This window comes from Lontra canadensis, unplaced genomic scaffold, assembly GCF_010015895.1.
Source record: "Lontra canadensis isolate GAN:19392208 unplaced genomic scaffold, GSC_riverotter_1.0 scaffold85, whole genome shotgun sequence".
NCBI lineage: Eukaryota > Metazoa > Chordata > Mammalia > Carnivora > Mustelidae > Lontra > Lontra canadensis.
In genome coordinates, this window is record NW_022631079.1 from 4,034,955 (window position 1) to 4,041,734 (window position 6,780).

Genomic DNA, 6,780 nt, shown 5'->3' on the forward strand with positions numbered 1-6,780 from the left:
ACATTTTTCCTACCTTTAAAATGGAAATATTGTTAAGCACCTCTATTATTGAGTTTTTGTGAGGTAATAATGCAGAAGAATTTAGCACAATGCCAGTTCCATAGAAAGGGGTGCATAGATATTATTATTTATAAAGTGCTGGGTACATTATGGCTTCATATTTCCAGTCATGATCTATATCCCATATGGAAAAATAGAATTCTTGTTTCACATAGAAATTACCAAGACGTTAAATGGCACATGTGAAGTCCTATTTAATCACAAGACCTGTTTCCTTGGACATATTTGTCTGAGTAACATAAATAGAAGTCATCTCTCCTTATTTCTTTGAGTTATCTAACACTTGCCACGCATGCTGCTCAGTGATTTCTAGATGGTTCTCTCATTGCATTCTCACATTGACCCTGAAGATGGACTCCGTGGTTCCTCCATTTTGCAGATAAGAAGATGGAATGTTTGAAAAGCTAATAACTTCCTGAGGTGATGGAGTCATTTTGGGGGGGTAGAGAGGATAAACGCAAAGTTGTCTATCAGTTCAAGAACCAGTACTGAATCACAGTGCCATATTGCCAGCATCATAGTATTTATCAATCAATCATTCCCCATTTATTCACACAGTCAATTAAATCATCCCTGATATTTTGTCCAATGCTCTATCCTCCGGTGCTACAGGGAGAGAAGGGGAAGAGGTACTGAGTGTGACATGGGGATGAGAATGAATATTCTCACAGCGTCCCTGCTGTGTGACATACTGAACAAGATGCACATTATCTCCCTTAATCCTTTTGATAGCTTATGACTTGGATATTAGTATACTCACTTTACACATGAAGAAGATCAGTACCAGAAACAATTAACGGAGGTACCCAAGGTCAAATAACAAATAACCAGGTGGTTACTCTAATTCCCAAAAGCACTTCCGCATGCTGTCAAGGAGTGGATATAAAATCACGTGTACGTAGAAGCTGATAGCTTGTCATAACAGACACTAAGCCCAAAGTGTTACTGAACCTCAAAGAAAGGAAAGATCACAGAAGGCTGAGAGTAGAGAAGACAGCCCAGAGGAGGAAAGGAATGCCCTGAGTCGTAAAGGAAGTCTTGGGTGGATCTACAGAAAGAGGAAGGGTCAGGGAATATAAAGATTAATCTGGTCTCCGAATGAACTTGGGCGGGAGTCCAACAGCCTAATGGCTATGAATGTGTCTCATTATGATTGTACAAAATCAGTCATCAATAAATAGTTGCTGAATGGCTAGGAGTGTCCTCTCTGTCCTCTAGCACTAGTTTAGGTCCTGTAGGAATTGGGGTACTTTCAAGACATATGATTAATATATTTTGACCTAGACTCCTTTCTCAAGAATTTCTTATCATATATAAAGGAGCTTTAGATACGAGGGGGAGGGTATTGAATGGGGAAGTTTGGCTGGCAGGGCACCAGAAGGCTTCACAGGGAGGACCCTCTTTGGTGATGATGGCGTATCAGCCTGGCATCTGCCAACTCTTGTTCCTGGCTGTGTCCCAGAAGTGATGGCACTTACATAGAACTGAGCCACATAACTAAAATGTACCAGAAAGTGCAAAACATAAATCAAAACATGTGTTTATAATTTGCATTGGAAAGTATAGCTGTCAAAAGAACTGTGTCAATTTTTTTGCCAAATTAGTTTATTCTTTCCCTGTAATAAAACACCTAAGTCCTAGTATGTGAATGTTACCCGGTGTCCAAGGGAACGAACACAAAGGAAGTATATGCTTTGGCAAAAATCACCATCTACACATCCTTCAAGAACATCGAGTCCTTCCCACATGTAAATAACAGTCTCATCACTTTATGTCTATTATTTACATCTATTATGTTTAATCTTCATAATAATCTTATAAAACGGTAATTTCTTCATCCTTTCTTTCCAGATGAAGGAACTGAATTTTGTAAATATTGGACAACTTTCCCCCACAATATTAGTTCTCTAAAATTCGGGATCTTGACTTTACCAAGTTCTTCATCTTTATGTTATGAGGCTGTGAGTACCTATTACGACCTAACTGGGCATTCAGAATGCAAAGAGCAATACGGTAGACACTGTTCCTGTCCAAGTGAAACTTATAGACTCATGAGAAAAGCAGATATCAGACAGCTGCTTACTCACATAATTAAATCTTTAATTATAATATTGATACATCTACCAGCAAGAAGGACACTCTCATCTAGGTGGACAGGGAAGGAAGTCTCTGAGCAAACAAAATTTCATCTCAGATCTGTCAAGTGTTCTAGATATTGCAGGCAGGGGACTGGCTCAGGTGGCAAAGAGCTAGGCTTGCTGGAGACAATTAAAGAGGCATGGGGAGCCAGGAGAGAGTGGGGCAAGGTGATCTCCAGAGGGAGGCAGAGCCTGGGCTGTGGGCTTTCCTAGGCAGTCACAGAAATTTGAATGCAAAGCCATTTAAGAGTTTTAATTACAAGAGTGCTCAAAACAGACTCAGATGTGTGATTTAAAGGGATGACAGTAGCTGCAACGTGGAGAAGGCGTTACTAGAAATTTCCAGTGCTCCAGCTGAAGGTAAGGCTGCTTTGGATACCACAGGGCTACTTGGAACCACAGATCTAGGCATGGACAAATACTTTCTCAGTTCTACATTAAGGACTCCATCACCTTTTAGGGACAATCAGTGAGACTGTGCTGATACCCCCGGTCTCAAGGCAAAACCTCTGAAAAAAAGCTAGACTAATCACACACATATATAACTACTGTTTATTCAGCCAACACTCAAGAGGTGGATCTAGGAAGCTGTCAAGCTTGTAAATGAATTTACATGATGGCAAAATTATTTTAGTGACATTTTAAAGAATTTATTTATTTACTTGAGAGAGAAAGCACAAGCAGGGGAAGGGACAGTGGGAGAGGCAGACTCCCTGCTGAGCACAGAGCCCAGTGTGGGGCTCTCCATCCCAGGACCCTGAGTCAATGACCTGAGTCAAAATCAAGAGGGGCACTTAACTGACTGAGCCACCCAGTGGAAATATGAAATCCTTAAAAAAAAAAAAAAAAAAAAAAAAAACCCTTTAAAATAACAGTTTGGCATTTGTTATTGGCATAGAGTCAATGTAAGCAGCTCTCTATCTAGATTTATTGAGCTGGAGAAGACTGGTAATCAGGGTTCTTTTGATGAAGTGTTATAACTAAATATTGGTTAGCAAGATGTTTGGCTGGACAGGAAGATTCGAGGCTCAGCTGGGGAGAGCAGAGGCCGAGTACTTGAGAAGATATGTTCGATGAATCAGAGAGTAAACAGTGCCGTAGGCAGATATCTAATTCAGGTCAGACATATGACACAAAGCTATGTATCTGAGTAGAGTTCCAGTGAAGAAATAAAGTATCTGGTTGGAGAAAAGAGCAAGCACAAGACTGATAGGACAGAGCTGTCCCCTCCAATACACAGTCACTAGTCCGATGTGGCTCTAAAGTTTCTACAATGTGTTAGTCCTAATGGGGATGTGCTGTGAGTGTCACATAGTCGTCAGGTTTCAAAGACTTAGTGCAAAAATCATAATAATAAAGGAAAGTATCTTGTTAATAATATTGATTACATATTGAAATGATAATATTAGGGGTCTATTGGTTTAAAGGAAGTATAATATAAAAATTAATTTCACCAGTTTCCTTATTCTTTAAAAAAATGTGGTTACAAGAAAATTTAAATGATATGTGTAGTTCACATCACGTTTCTATTGGACAATGCTGGCATACAGAAAAGGGTTATTGTCACAGCCGGCGCGACAAATCGACCAGGAACGTGAGGGTAAGAGGATGAAGAAAAGAACTCAAGAAGCAGAGAGATGGGGGCAGGAGGAGCACTGAGGAGGATACCCAACAGGGCTGATTTTATTCCACATCCTACAAGCATTTATAAGGCCGACCACAATAGAAGGAGTAATATACATCAGTATCTAGTCAGATAACCACAAGTTCCTATAACAAGTTTTACATTAACTACAAACAAATCTCATGATGCCAGGTAATCACGGTTAATGCCATTAGCTACTATTGATACAAGAAGTTACAATCAACCAGGGAGTGGATTATGGGCAGTACAGGAACAACAAGGACCAACGAAGAATTTCTGACCCTGACCACATTGTTCCCTTCTGTAGGGAGAATGTGTGGGAAGTCACGTAGGCGAGCGCACGACGTAGCACAGACCCTTTCTCAGGGCTACTCGACTTTATCGACCGAAGCCTTTTGTTTGGCTCTTCAGCTTTTAAAGGAGGCACAAGTCAAGGCCTGGTTTGGTCCTCGTCTCAAGCCTTACCGTGGCCTCCCACAGGTTATCTCCTAAGAAATCTGGTTATTTGTAGAAAAAAACTTGAACGGTTCTACATTGATGAGATTTTTTTTTTTTTTTAATGTATGGAGAAATTAAGGAAGAGAGGTTGTGGGAAAGATATCTGATTACGCCATAATAGACTTAAGGGTATATTAATAATAACAGAAAAATGACTCTCCAGTAGTAATTATTTATTGTATCAGCATGCAATGTAATCTATGACTAACGGTGGAATTATTCCCATTTAGTACAAAAACAAAAACAAGATTGACTTTTCCTATGAGTTTACTCTCTTATTAAATCTACTATATAATGAAGTTAAGAAAAATGTCCTTCAAAGCATACTTTAAAAAGCAAAGAGATCCAGTAGAATCTATAGAGTAATGAGGTGAAATGCCTGATACAAAGTAAATAATAAATATTTAAGATTTCACTATTGTTATGAATAATAATATTATGCCTCAGTAATTAAGCAATGTTTTCTGGACTTCTGGATTCATCCGTTTATTTATTCACTCACCCAGCAAATACGTTAGAGGTTGATGGTGATTAAGAGAGGGATGAAATCAAAGCCATTGACCCATTTTTCAGGGGTGTTGAGGGGACTTGAAGGTGATTTAACAGCAATGTAACATAGCAGAAAAATTAACTCAGAAAAGAAACAGTAGCATGTGTCAAAATAGCCAGTGTTATCTTGTTGCTCTTTCCAACTGCCTTTCATTTACCCACACAAATTGATGAGATGGTGTCTAAAACTAGATATGACGTAAATTCCTGGCCAAGTGTCCTGTGTGTGTGTGTCTGTGCATGTCTGCGCATGTTAAAAAAAACAAACAAAAAACAAAGCAAAACAAAAAAAACATTCCCACCTGAACATACCTCCTACAGGAATTCAAATACAAAATGAGCTGTAGGGAATACCATACATAAATTCTGCACATTAAGTAGGCAGGTAGGCAGGTAAATAGTCTTGGAGGATTGGATGCTGTAAATCTCCTCCCAGCAGATGATACGGCCCCTCCTCTTCATTCCCTTGAAGCTTTGACCTTTGCCATGAATGCGGTCCTGATCTGGCCACTCTAGGACGTGGAAGTCATCAAAGGCAAATACCTGCACTTTTGGTAATAACTTCTCTTTAAATGAACACGATCTTTCCTTTGCGCACTTCCGATCAGGATGAGCATCCATTCGATTGGCTTTTTATGACCTCTTTTCAAAAACCTTTAAAATTTCAGTTATTTATGATAGAACTTTTCATTTGCCTTTTCTCTCTTCTGCCTCTCTATCCTATAGCCATCCGGCGTTTGAAGGTGGGTGCAGTCTACTGGGGCTGACTGGGAAATTCACCAACACCAGCCAGCGTTAAAGAGAGCGTGCTCCATTCTGATAGGTAACTTCAGAAACAGCATTGTTTCTTATACGTGTCACGAGCATGGACAACTCTGCTTTATGGGTAAAGAAATAAAATAGTTAAATGTAATTTAAAGTGCCTTTTCTAAGGCCAAGGTGGGCTAATCAATCATTGTGTGTGTGTGAGCACGTGTGCTAAAGGCTCTGTTTGAATTTTAGGATGCATAATGAATTAGATAAATTATCTGGTGAGCAAGCAACAGATTTTGTGTTCCTGTTCATGCAAAGTCTTTTATTCCAGGGAAAAATTTGTCTAAAGGGGGTAAGGTTTAATTATTTGTTTTTCTAAAATTCTCATTCCTTTCTATTTTTAACCTCGACTTGCTTTCAAGGGAAAATGATTTCCCCTTTGATACAAAGTTATGTGTTACAAAAAAAAAAAAAATCAATCTTTGGGGAGAAAGAAGCAAACAAACAAAAAAAGATGAGATGTAATAGCAAAAGTATTTAGAATTAGAACATCAGAAGGAAAATAATAATCATTGTCACCAATAGATACCAAGTTCAAGGATCTATGTTCTATGCTCAAGCACATGTTTTTAGAGCCTTGATATTTGAATGAGGATCCATCATTAAAAAATTGGCTCAGACTGCAATATGATCTTCGGACCAAGGTATCAGAAACACCACTGGGTTTCAGAAAGACTGACCTTTAATCTACATTTTGCCCAAGATCATGTTCCAGCTCTAATATCATCTAATTGCGGGGGGGGGGGGGCAGATAGTGAAGCAGGGAAATTTTGAGCTTTTAGAAAGTAGGAGCTATAGTTTTGTATTTCACAGGGCCAAGGAAGAAGTTGCAATGTGTTTCATTTTATCTCGTTTCAACATGTTGAAAGCGTTCAAGAGGGGATCTGAGAGGGCCACGAGGTAGGGCCACGAGTTAGAGTTCTGAAATTCACCCTGGTCTACAGCCTGTCAAGGCCGGAGATGCTTAGCTCCATTCCTGCTGCTCCCACACCGAGCATGGCCACAAATCTACATTAATACTAATAACATTGTGCCTCCCAGAACTCCCCAGAGAGTTTGCTAAGTTCTGTTTGAAAT